Source organism: Periplaneta americana, chromosome 15 (assembly GCF_040183065.1).
Source record: "Periplaneta americana isolate PAMFEO1 chromosome 15, P.americana_PAMFEO1_priV1, whole genome shotgun sequence".
NCBI classification, from domain to species: domain Eukaryota; kingdom Metazoa; phylum Arthropoda; class Insecta; order Blattodea; family Blattidae; genus Periplaneta; species Periplaneta americana.
The window spans coordinates 148095690-148113769 of record NC_091131.1 but is presented as its reverse complement, the minus strand read 5'-3'; the positions used below and the strand labels follow the sequence as shown (position 1 = coordinate 148113769).

General features: G+C 37.3%; 1 long non-coding RNA gene across 6 annotated transcripts in view; it reads right to left on the bottom strand.

Annotated features, from left to right (window-relative positions):
• LOC138715437 (uncharacterized) overlaps window positions 1-18080 on the bottom strand; it is a 125627-nt gene that overhangs the window by 107122 nt on the left and 425 nt on the right. For all 6 annotated transcript variants that reach the window (XR_011336334.1, XR_011336338.1, XR_011336333.1 and 3 more), the window contains exons 2-3: window positions 8248-8382; window positions 2905-3122 (exon numbers count right to left, since the gene is read on the bottom strand). This is a non-coding gene — a long non-coding RNA (uncharacterized lncRNA). The remainder of the gene's footprint in view (window positions 1-2904; window positions 3123-8247; window positions 8383-18080) is intronic.

Here is an 18080-nt window from a genome sequence, read left to right as displayed (position 1 = left end):
CGAGTCAAACATCCTGATAGAATTAATATTTAACCCTTGCCGTGACTTTCGGTGAAGTCTGTAGGGCCCAATTAGTCAAATCCACTCTCCTCATCTCCACGCTTGGGACCCCTGGAATTTAATAAGATGCGAAAGAGATAGTGGTGTGCGGAAAGCAACGGGATGTTACCGCATTTAGGCCTATCCTTCCCAAGAAAAACTGCAAACATGAACAAAGGAAGCTTTTAATAGAAGAAGAAGGATCTTCTGCGGACCTCTGGAAAAAGAACTAAGGAAGAGACCAGTGAAGTGCTTTGTGTGGAGTGTGGCATTGTATGGGGAAGGAACATGGACATTACGACGAAATGAAGAGAAATGAATTGAAGCATTTGAAATGTGGATGTGGAGAAGAACGGTGCGTGTGAAGTGGACAGACAGAATAAGAAATAAAATTGTGTTTGAAAAAGTGAGTGAAGAAAGAATGATGCTGAAACTGATTAGAAACAGAAAAAGGAATTGGTTGGTTCTCTGGTTGAAAAGAATAATAGACGACATTAGGATATGTGGATCATATGCGGAGACTAAGAGGAAGGCAGAAAATAGGAAAGATTGGAGATTGCTAGGTTTGCAATGAAAGACCTGCCCATGGACAGAACACTTATGTATGTATGTTCAGAATGCCTGGAATATCGTGTCTAAGAACAGTTGCTATTTGCAAAGATTAGTCAATTCCATGCTCACTCGACTGCAAGATGATCGAGATAAGAGGAAGATAGACTAAATATTGAATTGTGGCTTTTTGTTTTGTTTTTTGAATGCTTAATTGTTTGAATGTTTTAAGGCCGACGGCAGTAAATTTGTTTTGTTTATGCCACGGAAGATATTTTTATTGAGAATAAAATCTTTTTTCTTTCCATTTGCAGCCACAATATCATAATGATAAAGTCATGGCATAATATATTAATGAACCTGATGTTAATTACTAAAATAATCGTAAAAGAGAAAGGAGCCATTATGTATAGTTTGTCTCTCTCAAAAAGAGAACAAAAAAGAACATAAAAAGCAAGAGGTTGTAGTCGAACGCAGGACCTCATGAATAAGAGCCTTAACGCTACCATTACACTATCGAATAACACACAGAATACTTCAATTATAACTGTAGATATCAGGCAATATGGTCCAACATGTAACATCACCTGTCTCCGAATTGTAGCGAAGATACCCGAAGGGAACTTTGTTTCATGAGAGCGGCCACTTTTTCTTTTGACAGCTGTACATGTTGTAATACCTTACTACAAAACATGGCATTTGGAACACTATGAGTGAGATGGACAAGGTACTTAGAATATTCTATAAGTTTCATTTTTTTATATTTTATACTACATTCCAATTATCAAGAAAGTGTGTTTAAGTCTTATACTAACATATATCCTGTACAAATATGTGTCTATTTTGAACACAAAACATTAAGTTCAGAAATTGAGAAGTTTTTATTGTCTCCTGTGAAATTTTCTGAATGGCACTTAGAACTTTTGCCATTTCCACTCTTCAAATAATAAAGAAGGCTTTTCTACATACCTCGATTTTTGTACTTCCAACCTGATGTAATACTTGAAAGATTTCACTCTATTAGGTTTCTTCTCATTTCTCGTCCCGTGTCGTTTTATATCACTGGCACATATACCTTGTAAGAACCAGTCTTGCTGATCCTTGCTAGCAATATTTAAAGGCATTCACCAATTTTTTAATCCCTCAGACCTATTTGCCATACGCATATACGCAGCTCTCTAGGTTAGTTCTCAAGTGATTTTACATACACGTGTAAATATCATGCATGACTGCACAAAACCGGCATAGTTCGTAATCAATTTGATATATGAATAGGCCTATGTGGTTTTTTCAATTGTATTGCAGAGAGTATGTTTTTTACTGTCATAATGGTTATATTATGTTTAACCATTTCGAAAACTGAAATAAAGGAGTGAAGTAATGTAAATTCCATTCTACTAGAACATTTAAATACCACTTTAGCACTTAGTGCAAGGACTTTTAGGGCAGTATTCATAGACATTTTTAGCGTGGGCTTTCAGTGGATTATTAACGTTTTTTCATATTCATAAACCAGTGTTAGCGATAGGATATGATTTGAATTCTGTACTAGTAACCAGTGGATAGCCGGGGCTAGCTTAGTACGCTCGTAGCGCGTGCTACGAAATGTCTATGAATACCACCCTTAAAATACCTTGTCGGATTAAACCCTCTTTCTGGCATTTGCAGTCTTCACTATTCACTTTTTAGGAACATTCTTACCACTGTGGTTCATATGTTCTCCACCATGAATTCTGGCCTTTTCAACATTTCTTCTATATTCCGAAGAATGTTTTGTTCTTTTCTTACTATAAACACCAGTGAACACACATGCAACTGCACGTGTATAGTACTGTACCCAGATAAAGAGCAGTTCTGCAGTAGTGCCAACTGTTTCCTGTTTATTGCAAAAACAACTGGAATCCTGCACTTCAGATGAATATTGATGCCTTTTGCTTCATAGTATTAACTGTCACTTCGGTTGTTTTTCTGCTCAGACTGATGTATCTATGTGTGACGTAGTCATTACAATGCTCCACTTATTTTCAACCAAAATGTGACTTAGAGTGTTTTTATAATCAGTATTTACTTGATTACACCACAGTTCACTGTTCCTGATCACTTACCTATGTGCGGAACTTTCTCAATATGTTACAGTCAACTATTCCTGACTACTTATCTCTGTGGAAAGCTTTGATGTACTGTACTGCAATCAACGGCTCCTGATAACTGAACTTTGTGTAGAATTCATCTGTATTACAATCCACTGTTCTAGGTCACTTATCTGTGCACGTAATTTTCTCTTTGTGCTACTATTTACTGCTTTCCATGACTTACCTGTGTATAGAACTTCCTTGCTGTGTTACAGCCCAACAGCTTGGACTCCACTGCACTTCTCACTTTATCAATAACGGAATCTTCGTGTAGAAAGTGCACTTCATGTTTGGCTGGGTGGACATTCACATCCACATTCCTAGGGTCCAACTACAGACTCATGTATATGAATGGTTGACGTTCTTGTGGGATGTACATCTGCTCAAAGGACTTCTTCAATGCTGCCAACATGTTATAAACGTCAATTTGTTACAATTCGTACATTTGTTTACTGATGCTGCAGCAATAGAGAAAACAAATAGGAGTTCAATCTTGGCTAAAGGCAACAGATTTTTAGGTGGCAAAAATTTTAAATGTGACTATCATGTGATGAAGAAATAAAGCAGTTGACCCACATAATATATTTACTTTATGTACAAAAAAAAGCTATTTACTGTATGTAAAAAAAAAAAAAACAAGTTTTTCGTTCATAAATTAAAATGAATAAAGGCAACATTTTCATCTCTATTACTCTGTTCTCAACTTAAAAACAAAATGTCTTTACGTACTGTATGATAACAATTCTGGAGAAAGAGACCACAAATTACAAATTCACTGTTAAGTACTCAGCACAAAAATAAGCCACCAACCAATTTCGCATGGACTTGGTAAAATTTAAATCTGAAAATTCCTGAATGGAAAATTAATGCTGTACTTTTCATAAATACTACAATTTAAGTGTAAATCCAAATTTAATTCACTTACAATGGGAGAAGAGGTTAGAATTAGGTACCTGGGTATTCACTGTGTCCTGGAACTTGACATTTCCATTTCAGAACTACATAAGGTTCCATCTTCAGAGCAGACAGGTAGTCAACTACTCTGTTTGGACTCTTTATGTCCGACAAATCTGGAACACTGAGCCAAAGTCTAAAGACGAATATGGGAGAGGAGATTGCTTTTAACTTCTCTAAACACTACAGTCCATAAAAGCTTATTTCTGTTCTATTTTGCAGCCCCATGAGACAGCTGCAGTCTCAATAAAGATGCAAACCACAGGGACAACTTTAGTGCAGCAAGGAACTTGCTTGGCGAGGAGTAGAGTAGATGCAAAGAAGAGCTGCACAAACTATCAGCAACGTTCATGTGCACTCGGCTTGGCTTGATGACATTTCGAGTGAGATTTATTACAGCGCATGTAACGTAACGTGAACCTTGTTGCAGAGTAACTAATAACACAATATATTTGAAAAAAACCTACCCTCCCTCTCTCTCTCGCCATGCAATATTGATGTAAATCAGAATGTGTAGTATTACAAACTGTAATGGAACATGTTTAATAAAGTTTCTTACAAAAAAAATTCTCTCTCTCTCTCCTGCTGTTCTGTGGTTTCTAGTTAGAAATTACATTAATTATATGTCACAATAGAGGCTCCTTTAGTGCTAAACTGGCGTTAATTACATAGAATTAGAGCCTCATGTTGAAGTACAAAATCTATACCAAAGAAAAGAATGAAATCATATGACAGAATTCCAGCACAGCCACAAGGTTGACTTAGTCATCTATCAAATAGAGTACCGGGTCTTTCCTGGGGATAAAACGCGATCATAACTATATAAAACACAGAATATTTAATGCTCACGTTGGCTTCTACCCACTCTGCACAATACGAACAGCTCAAGACCATGCTTTCAAATGCGCCCTGTAATTGGCATTAGGTGGTTCATAGAAGCCTGAGGAGTGAATATCGTTCTCTGTGCAAGCTCTTCTTGCAGCTACTCATTTTCTTGGATTAGGGTACTTTTGCATGCCCTGACACTTCCTTCCTAATGAAGCACAGTATTCCTATCAACACTGCCCTCAATCAGAGTTGAATCCATGAATCTGAGATAACTTAAACACTAAATTAGAAAAATCAGTTATTTACCAGACTATTTTTTGCAACAACAAAAAAAACTGTACTAAACTGAAAAGTAATGAAATCACTATTATCATAATTTGATAGCCAAAAAAAGAGAGTAGCAATATGACAATGAGACGACTTCATCATGTCTTAGTAATCGAATACTTAATGTTTAAAATGAAATCTGAATTAACAAAACTGATTACATGAACATGTTTTATCAATTACTATGTGCCATACCACCTGAGCTGCTAAGACATGAGTAAAAAGTCTCTACTTCAGAACGCTTATTTCAAATACATTATTTGGTTCTAGTTATATTCATGCAGTTAAATTCAGCTATAATGGCTGGGGGATCATCATTCTCCCGTCACACCTGTACCGGTTGGACTATTCACCTTTACTGTGGCATGTGGGCAAGAGGCCAGCAGTCCAGCTGATTGACCATAAGCCTTGGCCCTCCATGGGTTGTTGCATCACAGATTTATTTTATATATATATAGTAAAAATAATGCAACCAGAGGAGATGTATTAGTTGGCATAGACTAATTTTCTGAGTTTGTATTTGGAGGAAGCTGGACATATGAGACTTGAATTAACTTATAATAATTAACAGGAAAACTCTGTTGACAGCTGTACTATTTGGTGAACTGTAAATCTATAGGCAACAGTATTTTTTGGAGGGGAGGGGGGGAAGTGTACACAAGACATTTGAATGGCCTGAACTCAATTAGGTATCCCAAATGTACAGTCATTTCTTGTCATTGTTGTGTGACTCCATTAAAATTCAACATATGTATATTATTTATACTTTCAACTGCCTATTGCACAATATGCTCGGTCTTTGTGGCAGCCTGTTAATACAGGGAGCTGTTATCGCTTAGATAAATGAATAAATATATTACTGCCAACACTCTCTCTCTACTTAGATTGTTCTTGTAAAATTATCTCAAAGAGCAATGGTGAACACTGATAAAAGAAATCGAATATATAAAACAAAACAGAGATTCAGAACAAGTGAACTCCTATAAAAATTTGAGAATATTTCACTTCTGGTTGTTTTAATGCACACAAACAATAAAGTTAACGTTATCACAACACAAGAGATATATTCAACAATTAAAATCAAGCATATTTCAAGTCATTATGTTTCATGGAAGTAAAAAGACATCATTTATTATTGCTATGCTGTTTGAATGATTTTAATACACCCAACATTTGTATCATGTCACAGAATGTGTGAGTACAGTTTATGTGAGGGGTATAAAAAAACTGTGACTTAGGAAGGTTCAGTTATGTAAATCAAGAGTATAGGCTATATTCAGGGAGGTCGTGCAGTAAGTGTTAGTGAATGTTAATACGCGACAGTTTGTGCTAAATACGACTAAGAAACCTTATTCCATCAAAAACAAGAACACCAAGGCAATGCCATACTGTAAATCACTAACTGTGCGCAGCCAAAGGGCTGTAAGAAAGGAAGAGCTTACAAATGGTAGTGGATTTAACATTCTGCAGACGAAGAGCATATTGATCAACTATGTCAGACATAAGCGCCCAGCAGTCCCCACCAATTAAGGAGAAGATACAAAAGCAAGACGTCTGCCCTGTATGTAAACTAAAAATTGATGTTACCAGAAACAGCAGCAGAATGCAACAGATTAGCCTGGCATAACGAGCCAAACAGAGTAGGCGACCCCTCTGGTCTTACTTATTTGCTCTGACCTGTATGTAGTTCCAAAATGTGAAGTTTCAGGATACGGTGGAATATATCCAAAAGCTTAATTTTGAGGCACAAAATTGTTTCGAAGCAGGTGTGTAGGGAAGTGAGTGATGTACGAATGTGCACAGTACAGTCTTACAGTGGAGTGTTTAATAAGTGAGTACCAGAAACATTTATGCAGAAAGTGACCTTATCAAGATGATTCACTAATGGAGTAAGTAACAGAAAACTGATTTAATGTGAGTGTTGTTAAACAGAATCCCTGTATTGTGGGTCCCTATCACCACTGCATGGCGTGTCTTCAGGTTGCGGATAGAGGAGATGGCCTCCAGATATGGAGGGTAGCTGTGAATATATTGAATAAGCAGTCATAGACAGCTGATGAAGGGTGGTCCTCCAGCTTGGGAGTCAGCTAACAACCCATCACCATAAAAAACAGCTTGTTACGAAACCCCAAAATAACCTTGGACTCTCACTTTGAGAGAGGAACAGAGGTTAAAGGTGCTTGAGAATAAGGTGCTTAGGAAAATATTTGGAGCAAAGAGGGATGAATTTACAGGAGAATGGAGAAAGTTACACAACGCACAACTGCATGCATTTTATTCTTCACCTGGCATAATTAGGAATATTAAATCCAGACGTTTGAGATGGGCAGAGCATGTAGCATGTATGGGTGAATCCAGAAATGCATATACAATGTTAGCTGGGAGGCCGGAGAGAAAAAGACCTTTGTGGAGGCCGAGACATTGACGAGAGGATAATATTAAAATGAATTTGAGGGAGGTTAATATGATTGTGGAGACTGAATTAATCTTGCTCAGAATAGGGACCGATAGTGGACTTATGTGAGAGCAGCAATGAACCTCCGGGTTCCTTAACCTTTAAGAGCCGAGCTACCATTATAGTGGTATAGCTAGTATTATGATCATGACATGATATAATATGTTATAAATTGTATATGATATATAAAATACGTTGATATTCTTTAATTTTATATAACATTAAGGTCATTGCATTTGATTACAATAATTTAAAATCTCCCTCCCCCTTAAAAAAGGAGCAAAATCATTTCAACTGCAGTCAACTGAAACTCCATGCGTACCATTACAATGATTGTTTTACATGGGCCCTCCCCATCCTTTACCACAGGCTCAATTGACTGCAGTGACCAAGACGCAAACCTGCGATCTTAGGCACGATATGCTGGCCGGACATAGCTTGTGCACCTTAAACCGTTCAGCTAACGAACCCAACACGAATTTACCTGATTATGCAGCTATACGAACTCCTGTTTAAGAGTTAGAAATTTGCATGCAATAGTGGTATAGGTCTTGCGGCTTCTAAACGTTAAAAGCCATTTATAAGTAAGTTGTTAAACAGAATATTTTGTACTTATTGCAGTTTGTGGGATGTCATTTTGTGTTTCAATTATGTGACAAAATATTTCATTTTAACTTCATATCTGAATAATACGAAAACATGTTCAAAACAACAAAAAAATTAGGACGAAGGCACTTACGCCTTGAAGTGGTTTCACTGTACTAAAACTTTCAGACTGTTTAATTCCTTTCTCTTTTATATAAATCAGGTAACAATAATGCGTCCTTGAGCTGTGGTAATTATGCACTTGTGAATAATATGATCTATCCTCTTCTATATCGAAAACTATGAGAAAAAAATTACACAAGTATGTCACGCCATTAACAAATAATATGTGACATTACCATGATTCATATAAGTTACCTGTACGCACGCTGACCATCTGCTGTCTTGATCAGATGAGCAATATGGCTAATGCTCTCCTCTGAAACTGTATGTTGCTATTGTACACAAATCTTCAAACTTCTGAAGTTTGCTTGCCCGACTTCACTATTCAAACTGGAATGAAAAGTTCTCATTATGCATAATATAAACCTATCAGTGAATGCTGCTAATTATGAAAAATTATGTAACTCCAGAAAGTTTTATTCAGTATCAGTATGTATAGCTAAGAATTATACAGCTTGTACAGTAGAACCCTGATTATCTGTCACCCTATTAACCGATTGGTGGATTATCCGACTGTTTTTGTTTTACTTTTATTTCAGAACTAATTTACATGAAATACTGTTTTGTACATTATAGGCCTATTAGTACAGCCCTGGCATAAGACGGGAAGTTAAAGGATCAAAGACACACACACCCATGTCCTTTTCGCTTACACCGCCTTATAAACAAATGCAGAGTAAGGTTCTTTGCATCAGTGGTGGATTTTAGACGACCAGCGAGGGCCGTAAGTTCGTAAAAGCCTGATACAATCCGTCACTGACTTCCTCTCCACTCATACCATAGCGAAACAAAACTGTCTAAGCCCGGGAAGGTGGAGTTAAAGGGTGATCTGCAGTGACTCAATCGAGTTAATAACGCTCAAGTCTGTATTGGTACGTATTTTTTAAAGAGAGCATTATTACAATCCTTTATCATTACACACTACGGTCTACTGTTCGAATTTCCGTACTATATAACTTTTATTTTCTTGTAATTGTTTATTTTACGATGGTTTATCAACTTTTAAGGTTATTAGCGTCAAAATGAGATGAAGGTGATAATGCCAGTGAAATGACTCCAGCGCCAAAAGCTACCCAGCATTTGCTCTTAATGGGTTGAGGGAAAACTCTGGAATAAACCTCAACCAGGATTTGAATTCGGGCTCGCTCGTTTCACAGTCATGCATGCTAACCATTAGTCCACTGCAGTGGACTTACTGTATAATTTCTATATAAAATGTCTTCCAAGGGTGTCAAGAGAAAACGTATCGAAAAACGTGCAAGTAATTTAATGGTTTGGGAAAGGGAAACTATGACTCATATCGCATCAGAATACGAGATTGGAGTTATAACTGCGATATTTAATAAAAAAAAAACAAGTATAGAGTTTATAAAGTATGTAAATCTACAAATGAGACCTCCATTATTCCTATTTTTCTGCAGACAGCCATTATAAAGAGTTTTCTTGTCCCTTAAAAACCCGTTGTTGACAACCAGAATAAAATTAGTGAACTGTCCACTATTTAGCATCTTAAACACATCACCACAGAGAAAATTACGAAATATTTATGGTACGGATTATCCGATTTTTCGATTAACCGTTCAGCCCATCCCTTTCATTACCACGGATAATAGAGTTTCTACTGTATAGGGACGGTCGAAATTGAACAGCATTTTAGTTTACACTTAAAATTAAGGCTGCAAGGAAAAAAAAAAAAGTTAAATTAAGGATGCAAGGGAAAAAAAATGTTAATCTTGTGAACCAGTAATCATGATGTTTAAAGATTCTCATTGAATCAAAATGCTACAAATATTATGTATTCCAATAAGAATTGTGACTTGGTATCCAAATATCCAACATGTAACTGCACCTGAGGACATTTTAGCTAGTCAGTGATGTATGCAATGGAGGGGAAAGGAACTGGTCACCCTACCCCATTATCTCCTGGCTTACTTGCCTCATAAGTAGTGCCTTCTTGGTATCACTTGTGAGGTTCAGACCTTCTTCGGACAGTTGACTAAACAACAAGAGTCCAAAAACATACATTTTCAGGAGAAACAAGAAACTATCTGGCAGGAGTGTTGTTGACACTTCAAGGTCTTGTTAAAATTCATCAAGCCACTTCTTAAGGTGTTATAAAAACTTGAAAACTGAAGTACATATTTTACAATGTTAATTGTCTCATAGAAATACATGTGTAAATATAAGTAACTGTGGACAATGGTTGTTTTAAGAAAAAATACTCTGTTGTGGCTGGTGTGCTTCCCCTTTAATCTTCTTTTTCTTTATTCCTGTTTCTTCTCCTTTCCTTGCTTACATTTCTTCCATGGGATTACTTCTGCACCTAAAGATGACGAGTCAAAAAAATGACTTTCATACTCCATCGGCAAGTCTATCATGCTTTCAAAAAGGAGTGTGTTATATGGCAGTAAAAATTTGTAATAGCCTCCCTATGGATATAAAAATGAAACTGAAAACATAAGATTATTTAGAGCCAAATTAAAGAGGTATCTAATTTCTCACGCCTTCTATTCTGTAGGTGAATTCATGACATTCAACAATGCTTCATGAAATTGATACTAAAACTTTGTGTTGTACTAGTAGACTATATTGTAAACCTCCACTAGACTGTAACTATAAATTAAGACTTTATAGTAGTGTTAAGCTTTTTGACTTGTTTCATATTCTAGCTGCGAAGCAATGTACGAATGCATGGAATGTTGATAAATACAATACAATTCATATTTGTTTTCAGTTTTCTACTTGTAATTTAGAACCATTTAACTGGTAATAGATAGACAACTAAAATGTACCAGGGTCACTCCAAAAAGGAATGCACAACATTTTTTAAATTTATGTTTTATTCTACACCTTCGCAATTTATGGAGGTCATAGATACAACCTTCCCACTTGTAGATATTCATATTTGATTTAAGTCGTTCCCGTGAGTGGCGCCATGATAGCACTCCTTCAAGATGGCTGCTGTACTTGACATTCGTCAGAAGCAACGTGCTGTTATCGAGTTGCTGTGCTGTAAAAACGAGACAGTGGGAAACATTCACAAGAGGTTGAGAAAGGTACATGGAGATGCAGCTGTCGATCGCAGTACGCTTAGTCAGTGGTCAAGCAGATTATCTGGTGAAAGAGGACACGTCAATATTCAGAATACTCCTCGCAGCGGCAAACCCTTCACTGCACGAAGTCCTGACAATGTTCAGCTCTTTAACAACATGGTTGTGGCTGACAAACGCGTCACAGTGAAAGAATTGTCAAACCAAGATGGAACAGGAGAAGCAATTGTGTCCAGAATATTGAAAGGTTTGTGCCAGGTGGGTTCCGAGGATGTTGACAGAAGCCCACAAAGAAACCCGAAAAACAGTGTGCAGCGAACTTTTGGACCAGTACGAGAATGGTGGAGATGATTTTCTTGCAAGAATTGTGACAGGAGATCAAATATGGCTCCATGATTTTGACCGGAGATAAAGAGGCAGACAATGGAGTGGATCATACCAATTCACCAAAGAAAAAATAATCCAAAACTGCGCCTTTGGCAGAAAATGTTATGGCTACTGTGTTTTTTCGATTCAGAACTCTTGCTTGTGGACTTCATCCCACACGGAATCACCATTAATTCTGACACGTATGTGGCAACTCTCAAGAAACTTCAAGCTCAACTGAGTCGTGTTCGACCACATCGGAGCAGGATGTTCTGCTATTTCACAACAACGCACGGCCACATGTCAGTCACAAGACCACAGACCAGATAAGAAAACTTTGATGGACAACATTGAAACAACCACCTTACAGTTCTGATCTGGCACCATGCGATTGCCATCTCTTTGGTAAACTGAAGGAACGAGATTTGAAGATGACGACTCCCTCGTGCACGCTACTAAAAAGTGTTGGTCCAGACTTTTATTGTGTAGATATACAGGCCTTTGTTCTAATGTGGAGTAAGGCAGTTGAAAGGGACAGGGATTATGTGGAAAAGTGACATTTTGTTCATAAAGGATGTAACTACATTCTGTGAAAATAGCAAAGCTGTAGGATAAAAATTTAATTTTTAAATATTGTGCATTACTTTTGGAGTGACCCTTGAATAATAGCTTTAAATTACTTTAAATGTTATAATTACTTATTTTATATAGTTAAGGAATAATACAGAAACCCTATCTTCCTGCTCTTTTCCATGGGGCAAGATCAGCAGCTTACTGCCGAAGTTGCCCCAATTGGCAAGAAAAAAATTATTAATCAGTACCCTTACTAGGGGCCTGGAACCAGCTTTCCAAGTGCATAGTCTGATACAGATTTAGTCGTTCTAATTAATGATGCCACTCACTAATATCGTCAATGTTATCATTACGGTTCTTTAAGACATTCAATATCGTAATTATAATAAGCCATGAGTTAAAAAATTATATTTACCTGTCAGAACTGCAAATATCTCTCCATACCACACAAGCATTATTCACAGCAAGCGACCATGTTTTCTCAATACCCTACCCTCTAAACAAGCCCCTATTTGCTCAGGTCTTCGAAACAAATGCCATGACAAAGTTGCCCCTAATGCCGAACTTGCCCCGACCTCCCCTAGTAAAGTTTACTACACAAACACTTTACCAACTAACTAAGGGTAAATAAACAAATAGTAAACATAATTCTTAGGGAGCATAAGTTATTTACATTAAGTTTAAGCTTCCTTATGTAAAGTTATTTTTTATTAATTTGTCCTACAGAATAATATCTGTAATATTGACAATTAAAATTATAGCCAGCAGTGCATATTTCTGTACAGATTACTGTGCACTTAACTGCGGAATCCCGGCCAAACAAGCCACTCAATTGAGTGCGCTCCTAATATAATGGCAGTTGACATTGGACATATATATCAACATATAATGTAAGCCTAACTTGGAGTCAGGCCAAAAGGGAAACATTCAAGGAGGAAGGTTCGGTCTGGTGCTGTGGATTGAATTCGGCGTAGCTCAGTGGTCAGAGCGCTTAGTACGTAGAACCAAAGACCCGGGTTCGATCCCTGGTGCCGGAGCGAATTTTTCTCCTCAATATTAATTCCTTATGTAAGTTGCTTTCAAATTGGTTTTAATAAGTTATTGCAGAAATAGTTACAAAATACACTAAGTTACTCATGTGACAATATTCTTATAAATCAATCCGCCTTGACCTTGTAATACTTCTCTAAAGAATGAATTTCACTTAACAAATGTTTATTTTGAACAATCATGTCATGAAAAGCAACACAGTCCTCATTGAAGAATGATTTTACAACAAGCATTGATTTTATTGTTTTTACAGACAATTTATTTTTCTCATCAGTCCATAGAGCATTCATGCAGGAAAATAATCTTTCGACATACGCATTCATTCCAGGGATACACATAATGAACTCCACTACTCTCTTCAAATTTGAGAGTTCTCCTTCAGTACTTTTAAAAAACATTTGGTGTTGCCATCACTCGCCTTGAGAAATTAATAACTCACAATAATATTGTTTCATAATAGTCCAACTATAGTCATCTGCAATGATGAAGTGTGATCTTTGTAATTTGTAATATAGAATAAACATTGGAACTTTTCCATTTTTTCTCAGTTTAGAACTCTAAAATACGAGACAGAAAGCTGTCCCGAAGACTTTTCTCGGGAAACTGGACGCATTAGCGAAAAACGAGATGATCCCGTATTTTACGGGACGTCTGAGAACCCTATATCTGTTGGCATTTCAATGCAAGGGACATATTTACATCAATCCTTTCCACATGCTTTCCCAACAGTTATTAACGTTTCCACTTCATTATCACTATAATTATATTATCAAAATCGCATTTCTCCTCTTTGAGCTGGTATGGTTGGATACTTTTTTTTTAGTGGGTTATTTTACGACGCTTTTTCAAGTGCTGAGGTTACCTAGCATCTGAATGATGTCAGCAAAATAAGTCCAGGGTCCAGCGCCGAAAGTTATCCAGCATTTGCACTTGATAGGTTGAGGGAAAACTCGGGGAAAAACCTCAATCAGGTAACTTGTCCCAACCAGGATTTGAACCCAGGCCCGTTTGTTTCAGGGTCAGGCATGCTGTTACTCCACAGAGGTGGATGGTTGGATCCCTGAAGCCATAGCACACTATAATTTATCTCAAAATGAATGCGATTTGTATATCTGCATAGAAACAGGCATATGTATGCAATGTTGTCACCGGCAGCTGAGCCAAATGATGTCATCAGGTACTCGCTTTTCTCCATCTTTCCTCGGGTGTTTTTGAAGGTACAGATGCCACGTTTGAATTAAACTGATTGTAATTCCTTCCTATGTTAAACTATATGGTGAAAATAGTGCTGACGCTGAGGTAGTTCCGGTGATTTCGGAAGTGAAATTCTTTTAATTTATAAGGGATTTTGGTAATTCAGTATAAAACGTTGGTCAATATGGCGGACATCATCTAGAATCTGTGACAGGTTAGGTTTGGTTTGTTCAGGTTTTTTATATGCCTATCAAAAAATGTATATGCAAGGCAGTAGCGGCCCGCAGTTACAAAGGCTGGCAGCTCTGCATGAAAAATAGTGTATTTAGCAAACGCATGCTGTTTATTGCATCTAAATCGGATAACGCGTGTAATTACAGCGCCTTCTTGAAGTTGACTGTACACCCGAAATTGTACTCCGACAATCCATGCGGCCTACCCACCCCGTGTGCTACACCTTCTCTCACCTAGCACAACTAGTTACTTAGTGGAGATATGCCCCACATGTTAATACCTGAATGAACAACCATCAGGAACTTTTTATCTTCGAACACTTTTAACTCCTACCTAATTTCGTTACGCCAACTTTTCTAGCCTACACCCGTACCGGTTGACGGAATTATAAGACAGAGAGCTGGGAGTTCCTATAGATTTGCAATAAAGTATCGTAACTTGACCAGTTTGTGAACATGTTTGTTCCATTATTAAATTTAATTCTCTGGCATAACAGTGCAAGAAATTAGCTGTGAGGCACAATACAAATTCTCCATGTTTCCAACTCATTACGTTAGCCCGCCATTAACCAGCACAATTAATTCATGTGGTTCAATTATGACTGAATTTCCGTTAAGCCTATGTTCCAGTAAGATAGTTTGCACCAAACTTTCAGCATCATGTTTTGGTGGCAGTGAAGAGAAATTTCCAATAATTTTATTGCTATCCAGCAATTAATTTTGAATTGTTTTGTAGTTCCTTTCAATTGTGGCCAGCCCTATAAATGATCTTTGAAAGTTTAATCTAAATGTGGAGTGAAATCAGTCAAACCCTGAAATATATCGCGGTTTATTGAATCTTCTGATTCGGCAAGTCCTCGCATCACTAATTCAAATGCGACACAGAATTAATTATTTCAGATAGACAATAACTTACCTATTTTTAGAAACATTTTCATCTTGTTTCTAAATGTTAATACAATATGGAGAATCAAGCTGTGTTACAATATTTTAATATCGCTAGCAGTGACAAATCTGTTTGACTTGAATTGAGTTCTCGAATTTTCATGCTTTTCTAGTTTTTTAAGTGAAATTAATTAAATCCTTCACTCCGGTATTTGTCCATGTATTTTCTCCTCTAACTAGAATACACTGGTGGGGGAGAAAGCATTTTCATGAGCACAGCAAAAAACCAATTGTTTCCATTACACATGTCGGTATTAGAATGACTAGTAGGCTACATGATTTCCTCGACTTTTTCCAGAAATTTCAATATTTAAATTTGGTGTAGGACGTCCTAATTTAAGTTAAAGTGCAATTTCTCTTTTAATTTCGGAAAGGGTTTGTCGATTAGGTTTTCATTTCATTCATTTTTAATATAAAATATTTCCTTAGACACACTGACTAATCACATCACACCACACACTGGCTATAACACACTGGAACTGTAATGATAGGCTATACAGTAGTCCAGAAGCCTGTGTGTTCTAACGCAGGTCATAAAGATATGAGGGGTTGGCAGTTCTTTTGTGTATTCGAAGAGAGCTGCTTCGGTTGCAGCTCTAATGCAGTCTTATGGAACGGTGAAGAAAACCAGTTTTCTGCTGCCAACTGCCCTATGTTGAGCTTCAGGAACTGCCAATCACAAACCCGAAAAGTACACTACAGATAAAATTCTCGAGCAGTTCAAGGCTCCTACAGACAGTAAAATCTCGAATCAAAGGAGAATAAATTGGAAATATAAATGAAACAATGAACTAGATTACATAAAAGCACGTTTTACATTTTTAATTTTACAGGTCCATTTAAATGGCGATTCTGCAGCTTTGCAATTCTTATTGTAGAACTACCCCTGATGCAAGGCATACCAAAAACCTCAACAAACCATACCAAACCTGTCACTGATGTCCATCAGATTGACCAACGTTTTCTACAAATTACCAGGATTTTTTAAGTGAAACTAGGACTGAGGTAGTTCAAGTGATTTCAGAAGTGAAAATCGTTTAATTTAAAAAGGATTTCTTATGATGATGCAGTTGAACGTATATGCAAGGCATAACAAAAGCTTAAACTAACCAAGCCTAACCTGTCATAGATTCGTATATACAAGGTGTATAAGCGCAGTGTGAAGGAAATTACCTCAGAGGTAGCCTAGTTTGGCCATTTTTTTGTGGAAATGCAATTGATTCTATATGCAAAGCATAACAAAAGCCTAAATTAATCAAACCTAACCTGTCACAAATTCATATATGCAAGGTGTGTAAGCACACAGCGAATTAGCTCAGTGCTATGTAAAGATTAACTTTTGGTCCTACACAATTGATCTGTTATGGTTACAATGGTTATTAAAGGAGAAAAATTCGCTCCGGCACCGAGGATCGAATCAGGGTCCTTGGTTCTACGTACCAAGTGCTTTAACCACTAAGCTACGCAAGTTCAATCCACAGCACCGGAAAAAACACTAGAGAAGGGTGATTCGATCTGGTGCTGTGGATTGAACTTCGGTGTAGCTTAGTGGTCAGAGCGTTTGGTACGTAAAACCAAGGATCCTCGTCCGATCCTCGGCGCCGGAGCGAATTTTTCTCCTTTAATAACCATTGTTACCTCAGCGCTAGTTTACCTAACTATATGATAAACTAAATATAGGCCCTAATATTTTTTGTGTTGTGATTCCCTTTAACAGTAGAAAAAAATGAAATTGAAATGATATAGCTACATGTAAGGGGAGAGATGTAACTTCTGCGCCCCATCTGGCACTGTTTATGCTAGACAGTAGGCCTCTTGGCCACACTTATGGATAACGGTTAGCGCATCTGACCGCAAAACCAGGTGGTCAGGGCAAGTTATCTGGTCGACGTTTTTTCTCCTCAATCCAAGAGGAGGAAATCGCATCCTTAGAATAATACTGCCGTTAACTCTCAAAAACTGAATTTTCAGTTACAGGTAGTTTTGTAATCTTTGTTTGATCCTCTATCAAACAATAGAACTGTGGTATCTCTAAGTTCAAGCGCAAAGTCTGCAGGGCCCATAGGTAGGCTAATAATACAATGGTAATTCGGAGTTTTCGTACGACTTGGATACGTTTATCTTGCATTTACTCAAACCTAACGGGCGCGCTTCCGAACAGGGCAATGGCATTTTCCCTAAGGTTAGAGCTCAGTTTAGGTGTGTGTGTGTGTATTAATCGAAAATTAGGGGCTAGAAAATATTCAAAATAGGACACATGTTTATATGGCATTTTTTTTCGATTAGGCTAATACACACACCTAAACTGGACTTTAACCTTAGGGGAAATGCCGCTGCCCCTGTTCGGAAGCGCGCCCCTCATTTCATCGGCATTATCACCTTCATTTCATTCAGACGCTAAATAACCTGAGGGCTTCCCAACCTGAGATATAGATACAGCGTCGTAAAGTAACCCACTAGTAGGCCTCTTACTGAAATTCAAAAGTATAATGTAGTAGCAAGGATATACTTTAGTGCAACCTTTGCTAAATTATATACATTGTGAAATTATAATATCCTCAAAACAACAGTCCACACTTGTAGAGTAATGGTCAGCACGTCTGACTGCGAAACCAGG